Raw genomic sequence first — 25,571 nt, 5'->3', positions numbered from 1 at the left:
ACAAAGCACCGAAGTGGTCAGTCGCCATGGAGTCTTGCGTAAAACTGGATTGGTTTTTCACAGCGCACGCGAGTTACGTACACAGCATCATGCGGTACACGCGCGCACAGTGCTTTCACCAGCAAAAAAAAGAAACTTCAACCGATCTTGTAGTTGTTCAAAAGAAACTATAACATTTCATTTGATTATAAATTGAAGCAAAAGAAAAATAAATAAAAGAAAATGAACTTTCTAGAGTTCATGCATCAGTACAGTTCGTCACTACGGTAAATACACAAGTATGAATTTACACTCGCATTCTATTCGTTTTCTGAAGATAACTACAAACCGCATCAAAAGCGTTCTTGTGGCTGAAGCCCAGATCCTAAGAACTGAAAGAAAGTATGTTCTCACTCGTGAAGTCCAGCCCCAAGTTGGCGTATGGGACAACAAGACTGAACTGAGCCTGCTTTGTTGTTTTCGTTAGCAACAGTGCAACACATCTTCGGCGATCAATTTGCATGTAGACGTGCTGTCATTATGTGACGCCACAATGTTGACAGCCACAGCGTATCCACTAAAGAAAAAAAGAAAGAAAAAAAAGAAAGAGAGAAAAAAAGGAATCAAGAAAGAAAATTTGGAAAAAAAGAGAGAAAGAAAGAAACGATCAAACAAAGAAGGGAAAGGAAGAAAGAAAGAAAGAAAGAAAGAAAGACAGAAAGAAAGAAAGAAAGAAAGAAAGAAAGAAAGAAAGCTTAGAAAAGCGAAGTCTTTCTCTAGAAAGGCAAAGTCCTCGTACAGATAAACCGCGATAGAGTGAGTGGCTACGATAGCGATGATAAAGACATATAACTGGCTACGAGAATGTCCTATATGCAACGCCAAACCGCAGTGTTTTCATGACAGAAGCTCTAGCACAGTGCGAACAAAGGCACCATGACGAGCGCAATGAACGAAGGCCCTCCGAGCAGACAAGGGCCACTTGCACTTTGAGCGATGATGGCCATCACTCTTCGACTGAGGAAGAACTAAGCGGAATGATAGTTATCTGCAAGTGCAGTGCGAATACAAAAATTACGAGAAGATCCATAATAACGTGGAAGGCCATTCTTGCAACGTAGAACACGCGTTTTGTTGCACATATCTCCCTGCTTCTATAACGGCATTGAAACGTGACGTGTTACCTAAATTACAGGTTTTCGTTGGCACAAATCCAAAATCAAGATTAACCCCCATGCGCGTATCGCCAATTGCAAAGCGAGGACAGCTAACAGCCATAAAAGCGATTGTGCCTGCTATCCGAAACTAGTACTATTTCTACGCAGCAGTATCCGAGTGCACTCTATAGGAGCTGATCAATAATCTATATATTCCTGTAAAGAGACCCCCAAAAAATGATACGATATCGGATATTTTAGAGAAACGTCCCACAGATGTCTCCTTCCGTTTTATTTCTTGTTTGTCATAAAAATACTCCGAGTTCTAGCTAATCCCACTCACTTTTTTTATGCATGCGCTGAACTTCATTTTTCCAGAACAAGCTGATGCTTGTGATAACATGGTTGGGTTTAGTAGATCTAAAAACTAAAAAAACAGTGGCAGTATTCACTAAACTCACTCACAAAAAAAAAACGTCCCACCAGAGAAATTTGGTCACGTAAGTCGATTCATGAAGCAAAAAAAAAAACAGTCGTAAGACGTCCTTGTTGTCACATCAGCCACTGCAAGACAGCGCGCGGCGACTGCTCAGCAACGTGTAAGCGATGGTGTTGCAGTTGCTATATTTGCTTACGTCACCAAAAAATGCTTGTAAATAAATTATTGAAGCTAAATTTTGCGTCGCGCCGTGAAAAGCGCACAAGAGCTTCTTCATAGCTTTCTTACGACGAAAACAGCACGGCGTCGTAAACAAAGTTTCTGTGGGTGCCGATTGTCACAGAACGAGCGCTAAAAATGGGCGCGCCGCCAAATTCTTGCGGTAACACGCGGAAGATACGCCGGGAGGTCAAAAGAAAAAAAAAGAAAACAAACATCCAAGGCTCCCCGGGCGCGCGCTCTGCCCTTGGAAGCGTGGCTTCGCCGACGAACCTCCTCACCCCACATCGGCGGCCGAGATAGCCCGCGAAAGTTCTAGAACGAAAGGGGCGTGGTCATACCGAGTTGAGTCATCGGCCGCGGAGGGCATTCCAACCGTCTCGCCCTCTTCCCAGCCTTCGCTGCGTATCGCGCCGACGAAATGACGAGAACGTTCTGGAATGTCGCGCGCAAGGTATTTAACCGAGCAGCCGAGATGAGAGATCAGGAGAAGACGGAAGTTAACGCCAGAGCGCGTAGGGATTCCGCCATGTAGTCGGCGAAGGTTTTGTCCGTAGAGACAAAGCAGGAGATGAAGAGAATTTCCACCTGAGGGGTGACGACTCGAGCTACAGGCAAGAGTGTGTGTTTACCGCTATCGAGCGAAGACGCGTGGCGACAGCTGTGTGTGTGAAGCCGACGTGTTCCGGCGAAGAAGTTTGAAGCTTGGAGAGTTGCCTATTGAAGTCGGGAGGTTTCCTGGAAGAGAAACTTCGGCGAGGTTTCCTGGAAGAGAAACTTCGAGGTCGCGGAACAACAACAACGCTGGACTTTGAGTGAGTGATTCTCGGAAGAGTATCATCTAGACTTGGGTTCCAAGAACTTTGGACTGAATAGGTTTTCTATCTCTTTAGTCTTTAAGTGTCTTGGTTGTTCAATGCATGCGACTGCATTGTAGTGTGTATTGTTGTCTGTGTCCGTTGTATCGAGTGTGGCTGATTGTACTTTGTAGTACGTTGTTCGATTGGCGACGTATTGTATGTAACTATTGTGGAGTGTGCATTCTTGTGTATTGGTTTCGATCTGCCATTTTTGAGAATATAATATTTGTTTTGTTTATCAACTCTCGGCTCTGACTTGTTCTTTGGGCCACAACCGGCGTCTGCTGGCGCGCCAAAAAGGACCACTTCTAAATTGTCCACGCTTTCGTGGTGCGGTTCGGGGGGCCAATACTACGGCCCTTGGAATTAGCCTGGCGATCGCCTCCCTAATAAACGGGACAGGTGTGAAAATTAATCTGGCGTCCGCGACACGGGACCTTTTGGTGCACAGTGTGTCCAAAGTAGTGAGAAAGAGCCTCGAGTTGTTGATACTGCTTTCGGAACGATTTTGTGTGTTGTGCAGTGTTCTCGTTAACGAGTGCAGTGGAGTGTTCCGATAAACTGATTTAGGCAGATACTTTTTACACGCGGCAAGACTTTATTTGCGAGACACCATGGATCTCGAAAAGTTAGTAGCTCTTGGTGAGAAGATGGGTCTTTCTGGTGCCGAACTACGGAAGTGGGTAAGCCAGAAGTAGAAAGAGGCGGTGGAGAGAGAGAGGTTGGCAGCTGAGAGAGCCAAGGAAGAAAAAGCAGCTGAGTTGGAGCGAGAGAGGTTGGCAGCTGAGAGGGCCAAGGAAGAAAAAGCAGCTGAGTTGGAGCGAGAGAGGTTGGCAGCTGAAAGGGCGAGGGAAGAAAGAGAAGCAAAGGAGCGTCAGCTGAGAGAAGAAAGAGAAGCAAAGGAGCGACAGCTGAAAGAAGAAAGAGAGCAGCAATTGAAGTTGGAGCTGGAGAGAGAAAAGTTGGCAGCCGAAAGGGCGAGAGAAGAAAGAGAGCTGCAATTGAAGTTGGAGCTGGAGAAAGAAAGACTGGCAGCTGAGAGGGCGAAAGAAGAAAGAGAGGAAAGGGAACGGCAGCGACAGCATGAGATGGAACTCGAGCGGCTCCGTTTGCAACAGCGAAGTGAAACTCCCGTCCAAGCTAGAGTTGAAAGCAGCGAACGGGAGGACCACGGCTTCCGCTTGAACCCCAGCAAGCTGCTCGTAGCGTTTGATGAAAGGAAGGACGACCTTGACGCGTACCTTCACCGATTTGAGACGATTGCGAGGAGCCAGAATTGACCGGAGCATCAATGGGCAACTGCTTTGAGTACTTGCTTGAGTGGTGAAGCGCTCAATGTGTATGGTAGGCTGACGCCGACCGATGCAGCCAACTATACAAAGGTGAAAGCTGCTTTGCTTAAGCGATTTACGTTTACTGTAGAAGGATTCCGGGACAGATTTCGGACAGGAAAGCCAGCTGATGGTGAGACGGCTACGCAGTATGCCGCCCGACTTTGCCATTATTTCGACAGATGGATTTAACTTTCAGGGACAGCGCAGAAGTACGATGAGCTTAGAGAGCTCCTAATTAGAGAACAATTTCGTACTAGTTGCCACCCAAGCCTGTCGCTGTATTTGAAAGAGAGGAGAGCTAAGTCACTTGAAGACATGCTTGAATTAGCTGATCAATTCTTGGAAGCGCAAGGTGGCACTAATTTGGCCAAAGTCAAGAAGGAGTGTCCCGAGGATTCGAAGAAATCGGCTCCCGAGGAAAAGAAGCGTGCACCGGAGAACATTCCGAGATGTTTCCTGTGTAACCGAGTGGGTCATCGCGCGAGCCACTGTCGTACTAACTTTACGAGCCCTACGGTATTAAAATGTTTCAAGTGTGGTCAGCCTGGGCACAAAGCAGACGCATGCCGAAACGGGGCGAGTCAAACTCACCAGGTATCCTGTGTGCAAGCGGCACCGAAATCCGGTAATAATGCCGTCACAGATGGATTCGTAGAGTTGAAAAATGGGGAGAAAATTCCTATTGTGGGTGCTGTAATGGCAAAACAGCCGACCGGTGTTACGAAGGAAATTCCAAAGCTGCCTGGAAAAGTTGCGGACAAAACGATTACGGTGTTACGAGATACCGGCAGCTCCACTGTTATCGTGTGGAGAAATTTGGTACGGGAAAGTGAGTTAACAGGCAAAACGAAACCGGTTTGCCGCATTGACCGTACAGTTCGGATGCTTCCCGAAGCAGAAATTGAGATTGAAACCCCGTACTTCAGCGGAGAGGTTACCGCTTTATGCATGACGACCCCCCTGTACGACCTTGTCATCGGAAACATCAACGGGGCGCGAGGGCCGAATGATCCAGAACGTTTGTGGGAAGACCCGAAGATAGAGCCCTCGCCAACCCAGCGGCCGCGAGATACAGTGGAGGAGCATCCCGTGACGGATCTCACTAGAGCCCAAGGTGAAGCCGCGGCGCAAGAGACAGCGAATGAGAGGATGATCGTGTTGAATGAGTTCACGGGCCGAGCAGCTGGACTTACGTCGGCACGACCTCAACCGACCAGCAGTGTAAAGGTGACGGAGTCGGCCTGCCAGACCAAATGTAGAGACATGAACAAGCTGGTAAATAAACAGACCGGACCCGTCGGACGTCATCACCGGTTAGCAGGGTCGGAAGTGACAACGATGGCTGAGACGATGCCTCAGTTACCGTCGTTGGAAAAGGCTCGCCGAAAAAGAACAAGAAAAAACAAGAAGAGATCGAGCGAGCACCGCAAGAAAGGACGCAAGCGCAGCTCGAAATACACAGGATAGGTGCTGAGGTCGAATCAGAATGTGTTTGGCATTGCTGAGTGCCATATGTTGTGTTAATGTTGTGTTATCCTGTGTCACAAGTGTCGAAGTGTTTGTGCTGTGATGTGATGTATAGTGTTGTATAATTGTTGTAATGAGAAAACTTTGTACATTGGTATTATTGGGAATGTGTGGTGTAGTGTTGTACTCATGTGCCTGTGGTTATATTTCATGTGTTGTGTAATTGAATTACAATGTACAATTGTATTGAGTGAACTATTGCGAATGTGACGTGTCATGAGCGACGGACTATGTTACAGTCTTTGAGTGTGTGGGGACTGTTCGCGCTCGTTTGTGTGGTTCTGAATATTATGAGATAATATTCTTAAAGTGGGGGGCAGTGTCAGAGAACGAGCGCTAAAAATGGCCGCGCCGCCAAATTCTTGCGGTAACGCGCAGAAGAGACGCCGGGAGGTCAAAAGAAAAAAAAAGAAAACAAACATCCAAGGCTCCCCGGGCGCGCGCTCTCCCCTTGGAAGCGTGGCTTCGCCGACGAACCTCCTCACCCCACATCGGCGGCCGAGATATCCCGCGAAAGTTCTAGAACGAAAGGGGCGTGGTCATACCGAGTTGAGTCATCGGCCGCGGAGGGCATTCCAACTGTCTCGCCCTCTTCCCAGCCTTCGCTGCGTATCGCGCCGACGAAATGACGAGAACGTTCTGGAATGTCGCGCGCAAGGTATTTAACCGAGCAGCCGAGATGAGAGATCAGGAGAAGACGGAAGTTAACGCCAGAGCGCGTAGGGATTCCGCCGTGTAGTCGGCGAAGGTTTTGTCCGTAGAGACAAAGCAGGAGATGAAAGGGATTTCCACCTGAGGGGTGACGACTCGAGCTACAGGCAAAAGTGTGTGTTTACCGCTATCGAGCGAAGACGCGTGGCGACAGCTGCGTCTGTGAAGCCGACGTGTTCCGGCGAAGAAGTTTGAAGCTTGGAGAGTGGCCTATTGAAGACGGGAGGTTTCCTGGAAGAGAAACTTGGGCGAGGTTTCCTGGAAGAGAAACTTCGAGGGCGCGGAACGACAACAACGCTGGACTTTGAGTGAGTGATTCTCGGAAAAGTATCATCTAGACTTTGGTTCCAAGAACTTTGGACTGAATAGGTTTTCTATCTCTTTAGTCTTTAAGTGTCTTGGTTGTTCAATGCGTGCGACTGCATTGTAGTGTGTATTGTTGTCTGTGTCCGTTGCATCGAGTGTGGCTGATTGTACTTTGTAGTACGTTGTTCGATTAGTGACGTATTGTATGTAACTACTGTGGAGTGTGCATTCTTGTGTATTGTTTTCGATCTGCCAATTTTGAGAATATATTTGTTTTGTTTATCAACTCTCGGCTCTGACTTGTTCTTTGGGCCACAACCGGCGTCCGCTGGCGCGCCAAAAAGGACCACTTCTAAATTGTCCACGCTTTCATGGTGCGGTTCGGGGGGCCAATACTTCGGCCCTTGGAATTAGCCCGGCGATCGCCTCCCTAATAAACGGGACAGGTGTGACACCGATTTTAACAAATTCTTCTCGATTGAGTTGGTTCAGTATTCGACTGGATTGTGTTTTGATTACCACTGCTTTTTTGGTGCGTGTAAGCGGTTCGAAGACCAGTGGTAGTGTATTGGTGTGCGGTGAAATGCAGCGAAGCCTGTGCCTTGGTGTATTTATCATGCAGGGATCGGCGCCTGTGTATCAACGGTAAATAGCACTAGAGAAGCCTGCAATGTGTGTTTGTGTGCCAGTAACAGTTCCTTCGCTTCGCTTTGCATGCAGTCTCTGAGTTGGGTGCTGTGCCAGATTTCGGATTTGACAGCGTTTTGGCACGTGAGTGACCCCAAGTACGGTACTGACACATTGAAATGGGACTGTTGGAGCGTGTGACCGATGGTATATATGTGCCACCGCTAGTGGGTGCGTGTGGAACCAATGTGTTGCATTGTGGTATAGCGCGAGGGGCAGAACACATACGGAACAGGATTACTCCTTCCGGTTGCCAAATTGTCGGCCTGTAGTTCACCATGCGTACACTGCTATCCTTTATGAAAGAGAACACACGAACGCGTGGCCTGCACTCTGCGGCGGCTGCCTATAGCACCATCAACCGACAGCAAAAGAAAACACGTTCGCTCTCAGCGTCATCTGTCGCCAAATAATAAAGAATAACCAGTTATGACCGGTAGACAAGCGCTGCTAGATTGCACTCGCCCTCTCTTCTCAGGCTTGCAGTGCGTAGTCCACTACCATGATATCAAACGTTGTGTGCGACCACGGTGCCGGCTGCAGTGGTCGCTCGATATCGCTCGCCGAGCGAGTGGTGCGGGAACGTAATCTAGCAGCGCTTGTCTACCGGCCACGACTCGTTATCTAGCTTGGCCATAGATGGCGCCAAAAGTGAACGTACTTTCTTCACTTGTCGGTTGATGGTGCTGTAGGCAGCCGCCGCGTAGCGCCGGCCACGCGTTCGCGTGTTCCCTTTCATAAAGAACGACAGTGTACACTGACAGGATGGTGCTGCAAGGCTCTCGCACATTCGCATGTCAACGTAACTGGCTCGCCACTGGGCATCACTTTTATTGCGCGCCAGAAGACAACCCTCTCGTTCTGCGTGCTTAGATTAAGTGGTACGTATGCTGTGCAAGTAAAACACGGGATTCAGTTTGAGATTGTAGCTTGCGTGCGTTCGTGGACATGAAAAACGTGTGCACAAAATCATGCAAAGTTTACTTCCAGTTTCTGCTCGACAAGAAAGAAAATGAGCTTCAGACTTGCCTTCATGAAACATAGAAACAATATCATGTATTATTGTAGGTTGTGCAAACTGTAGCATCTTTCTGAATAAAAAATGGCAGCATATCCACGGAATGAATGATGGATAGTGGGGCGAAGCATCCGTCCGCCCATTCGTTCATGCTTCCGTCCATCCATGCGTGTGTCTGTGCGGCCGCCCGTGCGTCCATCCGCCCATCCGTGCATGCGTCTGTTCGTGCGTCCGCAAGTTCACCTGTGCGTCCGTCCCTGCTTTCGTTCATGCATCTACTCCTGCGTTCGTCCATGCGTCCATCCGTCCGTGCAGTCATCCGCGCCTGCGTTCATGCACCTGTCTGTGTGTCAGTTCGTTCGCCTCTTCAACACTCCAAGTACAACCATCTTGCATCTTTTCATCATATATTCCTCATATAGAAGCACCGCCATCCAGCGGACATTCCAAGGACTTAACAAGAGGTGGCACACGCACACTTTCTAACGCCTTGCGCTTCGGGTCTACTTCCCACCTTTAACCACCTCGAGTTGATGGTATATACTAGTTCACTGTATTCATCACACTGCGGCCAACGCTCTCTATACCTTTCTAAAACCAAGGAGGTTACGCCCAGCGAGTACAACGTAGCAACCTTTTTCCTGACAGATAATGCTCAATGTACATGCCAATGGCTGCTAATGGGAAAAGTGTAGCGATCAAGCTATGCCTTGACCAAGCGGGTCATTCGCCACGCCGGATTAGTGCCAAAAGGACAGTCTCGCCACGGCTGGACGGTTAAAGCAACAGAGGCCGGCCCCACGAGACGGCGCCTACTGATTGACAGCGGTGCCAACGGGGTGGAATTTCGCCAAAGAAGGTTTTGGAGCCGCCGCTCCCGCCTGGGCCAGCCACGCATCGTTAGCGCGTTAACCGGCAGACGACGACGGCGCTGGTCAAAGGGCTCTCCCCAGAGGAATCCACGAACCTGGCACCTCTCGAAAGAGCGGCGCTTCTTTAATCTATTGTCAAGTAGCTGACCGGCTGACTGCCACGCCTGCCAGGCATTGTCCGAGGACGAGACGTAGTGTCGCCAAGACGCCGCGACGCCACAAACAGGACAACAGGGACGGCGTCTTCCTGAAGGAGACCGCGGCGGCTGCCGCGGATCGCCCTGCTAATTGAGCGAACAAAATCGGCGGACCCTTTGAAGTATGCGGCCAGGATCGTGGGCACTATTGACTAAAGGCTCACACACGACGAGGAAGAGCCCTGCTGGTGCCACCAAAGTGCAATGTTCACGTGGACCTTGCATGCTCGCCCCCCCCCCTCACCTGTGTGTGCGTGATTGGTGGTCGACTCGGAGAGGAGGAGCCTGACAGGGCATAAAACGACGCGGCAGAGTGCTGGACGTCGCTCTGAACTACGTAAAGTTCAACCACCACGCTCGTGGTTTGTGAAACCACTAGTTCTTCTCTTCTCTTGTGTCATCTCGACAACGCACTGTAAAGATGTAAATAAACCCGTTAAGTTTGCTCAAAGCTCTCCCCTAGTCCTTGGCTCGATGGAGCGACGGCGATCGGCCCCGCTACCCGCAGACTGCGGTCGCCGCGACGCGCTACAGCTGGTGGCAGCGGTGGGATGCCATCAGAGACTTTCCTTCCCATCCTAACAACTGGTTGGCAGCGGTGCGATGGCAGCGGCGACCTTCCTTCCGAACCGCTACAACTGGATGGCAAGCGGTTGGATGTAAGCCTGGAGGACGGAGAATGAATAACACGCCGAGATCATGGAGACTGGCAGCTGTGGACTGGTGAGTGCTGGCTTTGGTTTTTTGGTTGCCAGGCTGATAAGATAGAAGTGCAATCTTTTCGCTGGTAGAGGCTACCATAGAAGCAGTTGTTTACGGAACTTCTGGGTAGAGAGTGAGCTGCACCACACTAGTTCTCTGTCATGGATTGGAAGCGTTTGTTGAAGAATCAGCTACTGATTCTGGGGGAGGAGCTGGGAGCAGAAGTAGATGCGGGAATGAAGAAACACGCAATTGTTAGCGCTATCGATGGCTTGAATCTGAGCACTGAAGATATTAAAGAAACGTGGAACGAGATTCAAAAGCAACAGGAAAGGCGCGAAGAAAGGCGTGAGGAACGGGAGCGTCAGGAAAGGCGAGAGCAAGAGAGAGAGCAGTGGAAGGAAAGCCTAAAAGTATAACTGGAAGAGACCAGAAGATCAATACAGTGCCTTAGATGGTCTCAAGTAAATTCCAGGATCCATGCATTCGAAGAGGGCGAGGATATAGAGAGTTACCTAAACTCTTACGAGAATTTTTGCACAGACCTAGGGCTCGACGAAGACTATTGGTCTATCGCCTTATTGAGTGTCCTTCCGTGCGACTTAATGGGTAGAATAGGGTACCTTTCCGAGGACGAGTTCAACAGTTACAATGTAGCTAAGGCAGCCTTACTGCGGTGCTTCGGCATCAGAGTTGACAGAAAGCAAATTGAGTGCAAGCTCATGAACGCTCCGTTGAAGAACGCGTGGCGGTGTGCTGGTATTGAATCAAGCCTGAGAGAGGTCCGCGTGTCTCTCATAGCACCAAGGTGAATAGTGAGCGCAAATGGGAGATAGAACAACGGGAGCGAGGTGAAGAGTTCGAGCGAGCACTCAGCCTAGATATTGAACTGTCGGAACAAAAAGTCGAGGCAACGCAGTGGAAGATTCAGCCATCCGCAAGTGTAGCGCACGAGAAGTGCGAGGTGCAGCCCAGAGCTTTAGAGAAGGCTAGCACGTGTGAACGTAGCAGCGGATTCAAAGGCGAATAGATTTTGAGTGCTGCGAATGAAGCTGCGCTGAGTAGAGAGGCCGACGAAGGCCAGAGCGAGTGCGACGAGGTGCTTTGCCAGTTAACTGTTAGCGAAACAGCTAGAATAGCTGTAGAGAATCTGGCACAGACCTCAACTGTGTTTGTCGCGGTGGTGGATCTTGCAAATGAGGTCGAAGTAGGCAAGAACACCGGAGAAGGCTCAGAAGCAGCAAGCGTAGAGAAGGGTATCAGTGCAGTTGCAGACGGCTCTCAGGAATGCGAGCAAGATTTTTCGAAGGGAAACAGCTGCATTGTTCCTGAGTGTGTTAACCAGTCCGCCGGTCTAGAGGGTGAGAATAAAGATGACCAGGGCGAAAATCATTTAGACCGCGCGACTGAAAGCTGTGAGAGGGTTCACGATTGTGATATGCGATCGGGAGGCTCGGAAGCGACACGCAAAAGGCGGCGCAGACGAAAGAGACGTCGCAAATCCGCGAGAAAGACGAACAGTACTACGCGTGTAAAAGAAGGCGCAAAACCTGTCAGCGTAGCCAATAAGAGCTTTGCAGCAGCGTCAAAATTACATTGCAAGCGTCCGAGCAACCGGACGAAAAGTAAGAGGAAAGCGGGTTCGCGAATGGAATTGCGTGGAGAGCGCCGGTCTTTCCGTTCTATCCACAGAATGTTTCAGGGCGCACCTGAGTACAGCGTTAGCACAGGTGAATCGGCCAGACAAGGCGACAGAGCCAAGAAATCAAAGTGCCGAAACACTGTGGCAGGTGGTGCAGAGGCACCCTTGAGCGGTAAAACCATTGATAACTCAACCTGCAACGAATTTACAAGCAGTGCAGGACAGGTCGGTCGCAGACGTCGCCGGAAACGAGAGAGGCGTACGCGAGCGACAAAGCGAAGGGGTGAAAGAGGGGGCAATCAGCCGGGCGAGCGGCCCAAGAGTAGGTTACCAGCCAGTTCAAAGAAAGGTCCTTTGTGGCGTAAAGTAAGGTTCCAATGGCGGAAGGGTAGGCCCCAGCGCGCATCCCCGTGACGGAATGTACGCAGGAGATTTAAAGCTTTGCGGGAACGGGATTGTAGAAGGGGTCCTAGAGGAAAGGGAAAAGCCACAATAGCTAAATACCACACGCGAGCTAGCCCAAAGAAGGCATGGCCACTCTGTCCCACGCATCGCTCAGGTCACCTACGCCGAACTGACAGAAGCCCGCCAAAATCGCGAATGAGGCGTAACGCTGCAGTTCAGCTTGTTGCTCGTGCACGTTGTTGTCTCGCGCGTTTTCAGAATTGAAGACCACGACCGCCGCGTGTACGGCTGAAGGGGGAGCGACAGCTGTATGCGGGAGAGTCGGACACAGGAGTTTTTTTGGAAACATACTTGTTTGATTATATTGGGTTTTAAAGTGGTAATCCTGTGTCATCTCTACAGCTAGCTTGCTTGGGTACTTTTTTCTTCCCTCTAGATTTTGTTTGCGTGTAAGCTTTGTAAAATTTTCGAGTTGAAGTGTGTCACGGACGGCTATTTTCGGCGACACCGCGTCACGGCAATTAACGGGCGCCGTACTCCCCGACTGACCGTGAGAAACGGCGGCACATGAAAGGGAACCGATAAGTGCAAAATTGGGGTGCTCTCCTTAGAACGTCGCCGCCGACAGTTAATCCTTTTGTAACCGTGGCGACGTCTGCAAGGTCGTAGAAGGCCGCGGTATACCCCGTACAAGGATTAGACTACAAGACGCCCGGCTGAGAGCTAAGTGGTTGTCCGTTCCCACGGAGAAAAGCGTGGGAAACGCTCTGGTGGCCAAGCCGTATGACAACAACCCGACAGGTTGTCACTCTCGCTAGTTGCGGGCCCTCTCCCTATTAAAAATGGGTGGGGTCAAAATATTTTTTGGGGCGGAGTTTCCCCTCAATTAAACGCGCATGATTGGACCCAGGTAGAGGTCTCTTGTCCCCAAGGAAGAGAGCGAGGAGACACGAGGGGGATTTAAGCGCAGGATTTTGCCCTGCTAGGCAGACTAGTCGCTGACCAAGATGGTGTAGAAACAGATCAACAAGCATCTCTTCTAGAAGTTTTTAGTGTGGCTCTGTATCGGCTGGCCACCTAAACTTAGCCGTTCGTCTAGTTGTGACGCGATATTAACGTCGGCAACGTAGACATCGGGACTTCGCCTCGAGTTAGCTCAACCTGCTCGAAGTCACCTGCAAGCACTAGCCTCCCGGAGCCACCAGCGTTGCAACACCGCCGACATCGCAGTCGTGCCAGAACTCTCTCCGACTTCTCGCATCCGATCGTCGGGGACACAACGCTGCCGGTCATCACACGTATGACTTCACCTGTTTATATCTTCGAACTTTCTACTCCGTATTTCTATTGTTGTTAGTTTGTGTAGTTTGTGATAGTTCTCTCGCGTAAGCTGATTTATTGCTTTGTATATATTTTTTAGTTGCATAAAGTGTTGATGTGCTTTGTTAGTTGTATTGAAGTGTTGTATTATATCCCGTGTGCTGCAATATCACTAGAGTAAAGCTGTTTTGTTTTCTCACGTCTCTGATCTCTTCACTGTCTCTGCTTGCGTGCGGAACGAACCAACCTGCTGTCATTCCCGTCGCCGACTTCGCGCTGGCGACGCTTGAGTGGCAGCTTGTAACAAAACTGGCGTCCGCGAGACAGGACGTTCCGTACAAGAGTAAGACAGTGAGGGGTGAACGAGAACCGTGCGGATAGCGTGGCGATAGAGCCGCACAGTTGAAGCGGTTGCATCCTGCATATGATTGCGCTCTTTTTATAGTGGAATTATAGTGTCAGTTTGCAGTATGGAGTGTATAAATTTTGATAAGTGGATCGCGTACGGTAAACAGTTAGACCTCGAGGGCGCCGAACTGAGACAATGGATTAAGGAGCAGCAGGAACTGGCGCAGGCCAGAGAAGAGCGGGCAGGGGCCCGGGAGAAAAGGGAAAAAGAAAGGGAGAGAGAACGAGAAGCGGCAAGGGAAGCTGGAGAACGGGAAGTGCAGTTACTGCAATTAGAGATTCGCCTCAGTGAGGGTAGCAGGGTGAGCCGATCCAGCAGTGAGCACGGCGATGCCGGCGAGGGACTGTCATTTGAGCGAGACACATGGTGTCAAGGGCTACTCACGGGTCTGCCTTGCGAGGCAAATGAAGCTGTTGCGCGACTCAGCCAGCAGAACGCGAACAACTACAAGGTAGTTAAGGCAGATATGCTCCGGATGTTCGGAACTTCTGTCTGGACAAAAGAAGAGCAGCTCAGACAAGAGTCTGAAAGAGAGCGCGAAGCAGAAAGACAAGAGTCTGAAAGCAAGGCGCGTCGGAAAGCGTTGGACATTGAAGCGCGTCATGAAACGCCAGAACCAGAAATCGCGCTTGAAAAGGGCCCGCATATTCTCGCATGCATCCATATAAATGATGTAGAGAACGAGGCCTTGGCCGGTCTCGAAGTAGAGACAGTATCAAAAAACGGTCCTAGCGAGGATGAGGTGTGTGCCAGCAGCCCTAATGGACTCAGTAAGAAGCTGGAAACCATCCTCATGCCTCGAGAGGACGTCTCGAGATCGTCACATGCAGATAGGGTTAGCACAGTGGCTAAACACAGCGAGAACGCGACGCTTCAGGAATGCAGCGATGCCGTCGGAGAGGGCCCAGTTAATGGTTTCATCAGCATTAACAAAGATAATTTGGCCCGGCAGTCCGTCGTGACACCGAGTTCAAAATGTTTGAGCGTGGGGCAAAATGTAGCACAAGCTCCAACGAGCTTCCCAACCACTCAGTTCCCGACGCGACATGATGATGGCATTGAGAGAAAAGAGGCAAGCAAACATCGCCGAAAAAGAAAGAAGCGAAAGCGTTCGGCACTGCCTAAGCCTAGGACTAGTCCCACCCCGTCGCCAGAAAGACGAAGGGGTGGGCATTCAATCAGTTTTAGGAAACGTCCATGGTGGCGTTCAGCCTGGCACAAGCGGCGAGCCAGCTTTGGAGGAGGAAAAGGAGGTGCATCACCCAAACGAAAGGCGCGTTTTAGTTCGACAACTTCAGGAAGGCGACCTTGTCCGAAGGGTCAACGTCGAAAGATCACAAAAGCTAAAAACCGCGTCGGGGCGAACACAAAGGGACAGTGGCCCCAGTTTTCCCCCTGTTTCTGGCGTCCCTTTCAAATTCCTGAGGGGAACAGGCCAAAGTGGAAAATGAGGTGTGACGGCAGTGCACTGCTTAGAGTTTGTGCATTTTGTATCCTCTGGCGTGTTCGAAAAAACCGCCGGGAAAGCGACCTCATCGTGTGCGATTCAAAAGAATCTAGTTGAGAAAGGGGGAACGGTCAGTTCTAGTAACTTCTGCACAGGCGTGTTAAATATTGTTACTCAGTTGTACGCCAAGATGTGTATTCAAGTCTTTTAAATTTTGGAAGTTACGTGATGCGGTGTAATTTTTTTAAAAAAAGGGAAATCGTCGAACCAAAGGCTGAAAGTTAGCATCGAATTAGTTTAATCAGGAGTGCGAAAATTTGCATAAGGTAAAAACCGAGAAAATGTGTCTCTTTGCTAGTTGTTTCAAAGGTTTAGTGTGGCATCGCATGCCTCCACTACCATGGGGATGTGGCATGAATAAGCCTTTGAGGAAGATGTTAGCATAAACCGAATGATTTCGTAAATTGATTAAGATTGGCGTGACCCGGTACAGTTGTCGTTGCGCGCATTGCGACTTCAGGTCTATGAGCATGTTTTTTTTTTTCCTTCCGTCGGTTGTTTTCTGTTTGTATGTACGTATTTCATTGTATAAGAAGTGTATTTTGAGTTATTTTCTTTTTGCTTGGTGCATTGGTTGTTTTTACTTGCTGTAATGCACATTGAAGGATTGCACTACAGTAGAGGAGCGCAACTGTTCCGTTTTTCGTAGTATACATCTGTGCAGTGTATTCTGTATTGATGGCTGCCGTACACGGCTATTTCCTTTTCTTGTTTGTATGGCGCATTGATATTGTTGCGCGTAAATGAAGCTGGTACTCTAACCATTGTTTGTTTTTCCTTTTGTTGTTACTTTGATGCACTCTGCCTATTTATGTTGTGTATGAGAGGGACAATACTCATGCCTCCCTTGTTGGTGGTATTTTGTTCCTTGTTGTCGGAAAAATTCCCCTCCGTGCGAGCAAATGTTATGAATAACATTCTGAAAGTGGGGGGCAATGTCACGGACGGCTATTTTCGGCGACACCGCGTCACGGCAATTAACGGGCGCCGTACTCCCCGACTGACCGTGAGAAACGGCGGCACATGAAAGGGAACCGATAAGTGCAAAATTGGGGTGCTCTCCTTAGAACGTCGCCGCCGACAGTTAATCCTTTTGTAACCGTGGCGACGTCTGCAAGGTCGTAGAAGGCCGCGGTATACCCCGTACAAGGATTAGACTACAAGACGCCCGGCTGAGAGCTAAGTGGTTGTCCGTTCCCACGGAGAAAAGCGTGGGAAACGCTCTGGTGGCCAAGCCGTATGACAACAACCCGACAGGTTGTCACTCTCGCTAGTTGCGGGCCCTCTCCCTATTAAAAATGGGTGGGGTCAAAATATTTTTTGGGGCGGAGTTTCCCCTCAATTAAACGCGCATGATTGGACCCAGGTAGAGGTCTCTTGTCCCCAAGGAAGAGATCGAGGAGACACGAGGGGGATTTAAGCGCAGGATTTTGCCCTGCTAGGCAGACTAGTCGCTGACCAAGATGGTGTAGAAACAGATCAACAAGCATCTCTTCTAGAAGTTTTTAGTGTGGCTCTGTATCGGCTGGCCACCTAAACTTAGCCGTTCGTCTAGTTGTGACGCGATATTAACGTCGGCAACGTAGACATCGGGACTTCGCCTCGAGTTAGCTCAACCTGCTCGAAGTCACCTGCAAGCACTAGCCTCCCGGAGCCACCAGCGTTGCAACACCGCCGACATCGCAGTCGTGCCAGAACTCTCTTCGACTTCTCGCATCCGATCGTCGGGGACACAACGCTGCCGGTCATCACACGTATGCCTTCACCTGTTTATATCTTCGAACTTTCTACTCCGTATTTCTATCGTTGTTAGTTTGTGTAGTTTGTGATAGTTCTCTCGCGTAAGCTGATTTATTGCTTTGTATATATTTTTTAGTTGCATCAAGTGTTGATGTGCTTTGTTAGTTTTAATGAAGTGTTGTATTATATCCCGTGTGCTGCAATATCACTAGAGTAAAGCTGTTTTGTTTTCTCACGTCTCTGATCTCTTCACTGTCTCTGCTTGCGTGCGGAACGAACCAACCTGCTGTCATTCCCGTCGCCGACTTCGCGCTGGCGACGCTTGAGTGGCAGCTTGTAACAAAGTGTTAAGCGGAAGCAGTGACCCGCGTCGGTCAACCGACTGCTTCAAAATTAGTTTTTCTTTGAGAAAACAAAAGTCGTAAATGAAGTGTGGTTTGCCCGCTAAATTGGAAAGCGTGGTAACGTTGGTCGAGCGGAGCAGGAGTTTCTATGCTTCGTGCCCTTTAGTGAAGCGCGGCATCGCATGCCGTCTTCAATAGAGTAAATGAGCAATGTTTGGGAAGGTTTTAGAATAAAACTAAACAAAAGCAATTTTCGAAATGCTCATGGGGAGAAACATTCGGTACAGGAGGTTTAGCGCAAAATTAACGCCTGTTTTGTTACGCACTCCTGACGTGTACCTCAAGTGTGATTGTTCCTTGCGTTTGTTCCTTGAGAAAATTCACGTTCAGATGAGGGTTTAAGGATACCTAGGTGAGAGAGATATCGCCTATGGTTAAGTGCGTGTGGATATGCTAGCGCTCTTTGGAGGAGAGTAAGATGTCGTGCTAGAGTGCACAGCAAAGTCTTGTGCGTTCTTTAAAAACAGGGGCTGACATGAAACTACATTGAGCAAATAAGCGTGTTAGTATACAAAATTGCATTACCCTTTGTTATTTTAGTATGTGCTCAGGGATCAGTTGAATTCTTTAGCTGAGCGTCATGTTATACGGAACGTTGAGGGACGTTTTCTGTAATGATTTTAAGAGGTATTTGGAGTAATCGAAATTTTAGCTATGGGCAAGAGTATTAGTGTGGTTGCCATTTAAAAGAACAAAAAAGCGTAGGTGCATTGTGGCACATTTGAAAGACCGGCCTGGTTGCCGAAAACTCATTGCCGGCGCTTGCTGGTTCTAGCAGTTGGTCTTTGTGGTTTAAATGGTGTTGGGAGACTGCGGTTACTGTGATCTCTCCCGTCGAGCAGCTGATACTACCCGACGTCCGAGATCTTCCTGTCGGCGGAGGAGCTGTAGCGATCAAGCTATGCCTTGACCCAGCGGGTCATTCGCCACGCCGGATAAGTGCCAAAAGGACAGTCTCGCCACGGCTGGACCGAGGAAGCAACAGAGGCCGGCCCCACGAGACGGCGCCTACTGATTGACAGCGGCGCCAACGGGGTGGAATGTCGCCAAAGAGGGTTTTGGAGCCGCCGCTCTATCTCCCGCCTGGGCCAGCCACGCATCGTTAGCGCGTTAACCGGCAGACGACGACGGCGCTGGTCAAAGGGCTCTCCCCAGAGGAATCCACGAACCTGGCACCTCTCGAAAGAGCGGCGCTTCTTTAATCCATTGTCAAGTAGCCGACCAGCTGACTGCCTATGCCCGCCAGGCATTGTCCCGGAGGACGAGACGTAGTGTCGCCAAGACGCCGCGACGCCACAAAGAGGACAACAGGGACGGCGTCTTCCTGGGGGAGACCGCGGCGGCTGCCGCGGATCGCCCTGCTAATTGAGCGAACAAAATCAGCGGACCCTTTGAAGTATGCGGCCAGGATCGTGGGCACTATCGACTAAAGGCTCACACACGACGAGGAAGAGCCCTGCTGGCGCCACCAAAGTGCAGTGTTGACGTGGACCTTGCATGCTCGCCCCCCCCCCCCTCACCTGTGTGTGCGTGATTGGTGGTCGACGCGGAGAGGAGGAGCCCGACAGGGCATAAAACGACGCGGCAGAGTGCTGGACGTCGCTCTGAACTATGTAAAGTTCAACCACCACGCTCGTGGTTTGTCAAACCACTAGTTCTTCTCTTTTCTTCTGTCATCTCGACAACGCACTGTAAAGATGTAAATAAACCCGTTAAGTTTGCTCAAAGCTCTCCCCTAGTCCTTGGCTCGACGGAGCGACGGCGATCGGCCCCGCTACCCGCAGACTGCGGTCGCCGCGACGCGCTACAAAAGAGAGACAGGAGAATTCGGCTTTCACTTTCTTACGGCTTGCGCTCCGTATCTACTTCTCCCCTTTAACCACCTCGAGTTCATTCATGGTATATATTAGTTCATTGTATCCTTGGCACTGCGTCTCAACGCTCGCTAAACCTTTCTAAAACTAAGGAGGTTACACCCAGCGAGTATAACGTAGCAACCTTTTCTTGTCAGATGGTGCTCAATGTACATGCCGATGGCTGCTAATGGGGATCGCAGCGTGCGTGTTACCTAAAAGCCGAATGCTCCTGTCTCTCATTCCCCATTAACAGTCATTGGTATGTATATTGAGCACAATTTTATTGTTCAATGACACAAAGAAGAAATCTCTCACCAGCTCAACCTTGAACGCCAAAATGTTATACTTGTTACATACTACAACGGCTACGAGGAATGAACGGGTGCCGCTAAAGAAAGCTTCGTCCCTAAAGCTTTCAATATATCAGATTTGTCCTAAACGGAGCGTTATGTGGCTGCAGAACTCGAAAACTACACTCACAACAAACCGGCACGGGCTTCTTTGTCCCCTTCTGCTTCACTCCGACAACACGTGCACCGACTTGCCCGGCGTAGAATTCAATGGCCATGACGAGCGAGGGAATGAAACACAGAGAGAAAGGAAGAGATATCAATAATGGGGAGACAGAAAAAAATAAGGGAACAGAACGACTACAGACTGAGAGGGCTCGAAGGAGACAAAGAAAAGGAGGAGAAGAGAGTAACGATGGAAAGACAGAAAAAGAATAGACAGAGGGGGAACGGCAGAAAGATGAGAAAAAGAAATAACATGGAGGGGGAGAGAACGAACGAGAATGTAGAGAAATATTAGGCAAAACAACAAGAGAGAAATGGAAAAACTTGAAGACTGGGAGAAAAAGACCCAGCAAAAGCAAAGACCAAAATTGGCCCCGTATCCGCATGTTTCACTGAAAATGTCGCCGAAAGACGATAGCTTTGTGTGAGGAGAGAGTGAATTGGATTGGATAAACTTTTATTTAGGAGAGAGTGAAGAAAGCACTTATTTATTCTGCGCGAGAAAATCGGTTAATTGCATTCTGGAAGCGCTGTCCTAGACAGTTTCGATCCGTGCAAAAAAGACTAACGAGCGCATCGAGTCACGCTATACAAGAGCGCCATCCTTCAGTTATGTTCGACAACGAAGGAAGGCGTGCGCGCCCGCAGAGAAAGATGCGTGCCCCATCTCGGAGGCAATAAGGAGTAGAATGCGAAGTGACGGGCAGGTGTTACCACCGTGTCGTCTTAGCAAAGCGTTGGAAACACTTGTGTTTTTGAGCATCGCGTTGAACTGTCAGCGGATCGTGATAAACCCTACGATCCTTGGGATTACTTGTGTGTGCCTTCTTTAGTATAAAGCCACACATACAAAATATCGGCGTGTTGTTTTGGTGCCTCAGGTATGCGCAATAATGGCTCCTAAATTAACAATCGCACAAATATGAACGCTGAAACTTGAGCAATTGTGGTGGGCGCAGCGAATGGGGCTGGCCATTTGAGGTATTGTTTGGTCACTTTGTTGCCATAAAAGCTATCGTCACCCATTGTATCAGTTTGGGACGGCTTTAGGCTCTCCCATAGTCAAGTACTAAGCACTCGAAATCGTTAACCACTTTTTTTAAACACACAGTTCTAGGAAGAAGAGTATTTCGTACTGTCCTTGATTTTATCAAGGTTGCCCGATGACCGTCTTCAGGCTCTCCCATGGTATATTACCAAGTACAATAAGTCAGTGACCACTTTTTCTTAAAAGAAACAGAGAAATGTACAGACAGAAGGACAGACAAAAAGACAGACGAAAATTTTGGCATCGAAGGTCCCCAAGAAAGATTATCGTCTTTAAAAAAGAGATACAGACAAGCCTAATGAAAACGACATAGAACAGGTTCAACAAGCATAACCCTGTATAGTAAAGTATACCAAGTGAGGGATATGAGGTAAAAGAGATGAGAGGGTCCACATGAACAACAGCCTTCTGAACAGGGTACATGACGGAAGAATGAAGGAATAAGTATATAATGAAAAGTATATTGAGTGAAAGTATATAAGCTGCAATGTTACGAAGTCATAGGGGAAATAATCTACTTAAAAAAGCATCACAAAACCTATATTGCGAAATTATACACCAGATTGCGGAGGAGTTGGAATTATAAAAATCGTTCTAATTAGTCTTCGATGAACGCCGAATTTCTTCAGAATAATGTACTCCATACAGCACGTTCTTCTTTTTCTAAAATACACATCAAAAAGATGAAGCCCTACGTAAGACACAGCTTTCTGTAGTGTAGTATAGTGTAGTGTAGTCTTGCCCCCACAAGTGCATAGCCACCCCACTGTTCTTTGGCATGAAACTGTTTCATGCCGCGTTCTACCACGACTGCGCTGGTGCATTTTAATCACGGATATGACGTTGTAAATAATCATAGATTGCAAAGAAAGAAACAGCATGAAAAAAGCTTTGGTGGGGCGTCGAACCAGCGACCTCCCTCTCCGCAACATGCGAAGCAAATCACTGGACCACTGAGCGTACAATCACCGGCTTCTTAACCGCAAGCCATTTATATAAAACAATGTAACGTTGGCGATCCAAGGAGCTCAGCAATTTTGGCGCGTTTTCGTCATCAGTAGTGAGATAACGCACTAGCTAAAAGCATTAACCTCGCATCTACATGTTTCCCTACAAATACCAGACGATAGTCTTTCGTCTGGAGAGAGTGAACAAAACATTTATTTGATGTTCTGCGCGAAAAAATCGGTGAATTGTATTCTGAAGGCATCGCGTTAGAGAGTCACGATCCGTGCAGCGAAGGCGAGCGAGTGCATCAAGGCAATTTATACATTACTGCTATCTAGCAGTTATCTTCAAAAACGATGGAAGGCGTGTGCACCTATCTCAGATGCGATAGATTGTAGAACGCAAAGCGACGACGGGCAAGTGCCACCACCGTGTCGTTTTAGCTATTAAGTAACGATATTCTCTTCCACGCGCGTGTTTCCTCTTCGATTCTCCTCACCCGCTTGCCGCACGCTAGGCGCGCGGCGCCATCTTTCGCCCACGCTCTCGCGGGCGCAACGCAGAATTCAATAAAGGCGGTTTATTTGCGGCAGCTAGCGCGCTACAGTATGCTGAATTTTTTTAAATGTGAAGCATTTCTTAGCGAACTTCAGCGACTTTGAGCGTATATCTACATCCATCTAGACGCTTACGTTTGGGTGCTCTCATGGTCACCCCATTGACGTGGCGTGAACCAAAATTAGCATTTGAGGGTGGGTAAGATGGTTTGACTGATATGACGCGCTGGTCAAAACATGAATAATGTCACAATCCCGTCGCGTACGTCGTCAAAAACTTCCCGCTAGACACTGGCAATACTCACGCACGGGTATGTGCCACAGGTGATTGACACTTGTATCTACCCAAAAACGACGAGAACACACAGGGGCGATTTGAACGTGTGAGCGTTCAGCAATACCCGACATTAGTAGCGGCGACTCAACGAAGGCATAGAATAAATGTCAGTGTTAAGAAAGTCTGACATGAGCAGCGTGGGCCACCCGACGAATGCAAATAATAAATTTAAGGAGCCCAGCAGAAATCGAACCCAAGCATTCTGCGTGGTAGTCAAGAATTCTACCACAGAGCTACACCAGGTCTCGGAATTACTTTTCAAATAGAAGCTAATCTTCGTAAAACGCCAATGGTATTTGCAGTTCTGCCTACCCTATTTTATAAACATTACATATGTACTCCATTCATACAGCCGTCAAGTCAGGTTAACGTCAATTATGGTTAGTTGCTATGCGCTGAAGTTGATTTGTGTAGCTGTGTCCAGGGCCAGCATTCTCACAAGCATCAGCACTTCATATCAGCTTCTGGTGTTGCTAATACGAATTTTCCAGTTGGTCGTTGCGCAAGTGCAAACAACTGGTTATATAAACATCTGCCACTCTTCACCATATATCTGTGCGTGCAACATTTGTACATATATCTAGCGTCATTTCGCGACGTGTTGCTCAATAAAAAAATGCAACACAGCCACCTTCCCTCCACATGCTTGGCATAAAGTTGATTCCCAGATATGTGGGATCTGCCGAATTTCATTTAAATGTTCATAAGAAAATAAAGAACACTGAGGCAATCGTTTAATAAAGGATAAGCTTCTTCAGAAGGTCGTATAATTGAGGCATGATATTTAATAAAAGTTTTATAGGGATTTCTACGATGCGGATGTTTTTCTGCCATATGATGACAAGCTGCACGTTTGCATCGGATGTAGTTCGGCTTGTGGTATGTCCGTCTGTGTTCGGATATCTTTTCGTGCTTGTGCGCCAGTTTACGACACAGGTACTTGCAGTCTCACATATTGGAATGACTTGGCGGATGGTGGATCGTATAGCCACGTGTTTATCTACTCGGTGTGAAAGTAGCTTTCCGCAGTGGTCTTTAACTGAAGACGGCCTTTAAGCAATGTCGTTACGAGTAAGTGTCGCCAACAGTTATTCGTCTACCAAAATAACAGAAACATAAGAAAATGATTCATTAGAACTCTATTTTCGTGTTTTGTCAAAGAAACTAGTGATAGGGTTATTTGTGAAAGGAGAACTCTGCACCAGGATTGTCATCATTAGCTGTGCGTTCATAGTGACCAAAGAAGTACTATCCGGCTGACTGATCTCGGTCAGACGTACCCATGTGACACTAGTATAAAAGGTAATATCATTTTTTTACCGGGGAATGTAAAAAGTGTTAATGGAGTCGTGAACGAAACGATTGCGGCCACGTTCTCTTAGAAAATGGCTAACTCGCTATCACAATGCTATAGCTTTTTAGGGGCGAAGCTCGAAAAGCGACACCCGTTCATCCCTTGTCGCAGTCATAGTGCGTAACCAGTGTTACGCTTTGACCTGAAAGGTAGTGTCGGTGGGAGATTTTTCCTGTGCGTTGTTGCACGATAAAAAATTCGCGTTAACTAAAAGCTGATTTCTCCTGTCTTTCATTCTCGATTAGCAGCCATTGGAATGTACATTGAGCACTATCTGACAAGAAAGGGTTGCTACGTTATATTCGCCGGGCGTCACCTCCTTGGTTTTAGAAAGGTTTAGCGAGCGTTGGGCCGCAGTGCCATGAATACGGTGCACTAGTATATGCCATGAAGTCGAGGTGGTTAAAGGTGGGAAGTAGACACGAAGCGCAAGCCGTAAGAAAGTGTGCGCGTGCCACCTCTCGTTTATGTCGCTGGATGGTGGTGCTTATATATGCTGAATATATGATGAAAAGATGCGAGATGGTGGCACTTGGAGTGTTGACTAGATGGACGAACGGGCACACAGACAGAAGCATGGACGGACGCGCGGAGGGCTGTACGGGCGGATGGACGTATGGACTGACGCAGGGGCGGATGCATGGACGAACGCAGGGACGGACGCACGAACAGATGCACGCACGGACGGTCGCACAGACGGACGCATATATGATGAAAAGATGCGAGATGGTGGAACTTGGAGTGTTGACTAGATGGACGAACGGACACACAGACAGATGCTGGATGGACGCACGGATGGCTGCACGGACGGATGGATGAACGGAAGCAAAAACGAATAGATGACGGATGCTTCGCCCCACTCTCCATCATTCACCACGTGGATATACTGCCATTTTTTTTCGTTGCACCTCTGTATTTCCTTATTTAGTTCGATGGATCGCCTCTCTTTCATGATTATTGTGTGTTAATTTCCCCCTATAAAGTTACAAAATAAATACCCTTATGGAAGCGACCACCAATTAGTGTCATCTCTATTCATAAGTTCATTTCTTTTCTCCAACAAACGTTCTCGTAAACAAATCCTAAGAGTCACAAAAAGCGCGATCCAGAATCTCTGTCATCTCACGTAATTGTTCGCAGTGAAAGCAGACTTTAGTTGTGCATTTTTGACAATTGCCGAGGTGCATGCGAGATAAAGCGTGAGCTCAATATTGCTACGTGTTAGTGCATGGAGTTGTAGAAGACATAGCAGATAGACTAGCGTGAGCTAATCTGCGTGGCAAGCGCTGCTCGCTTAACCGGCTGTAAATACATCTGCGACTACCCCTCCGAGTTGGTCTCCTTCTCGTAACATATTTGGTGTAGTTGTGCAATCCCCATCCTCGCAACGGAACTCCGAAGCGGACGCTCCCTTGTGGCTTTCAACATGGCTACTCAGGACTCGGCTACATCCTCTCCGGTCGCCCGCCCTTCTGCCCGGTCTGTCAACCCAGCGCCCGCCACAACTTTCGTGACGCTTTC

This window comes from Rhipicephalus microplus, chromosome 1, assembly GCF_043290135.1.
Source record: "Rhipicephalus microplus isolate Deutch F79 chromosome 1, USDA_Rmic, whole genome shotgun sequence".
NCBI lineage: Eukaryota > Metazoa > Arthropoda > Arachnida > Ixodida > Ixodidae > Rhipicephalus > Rhipicephalus microplus.
Note: the sequence above shows the minus strand (reverse complement) of the source record.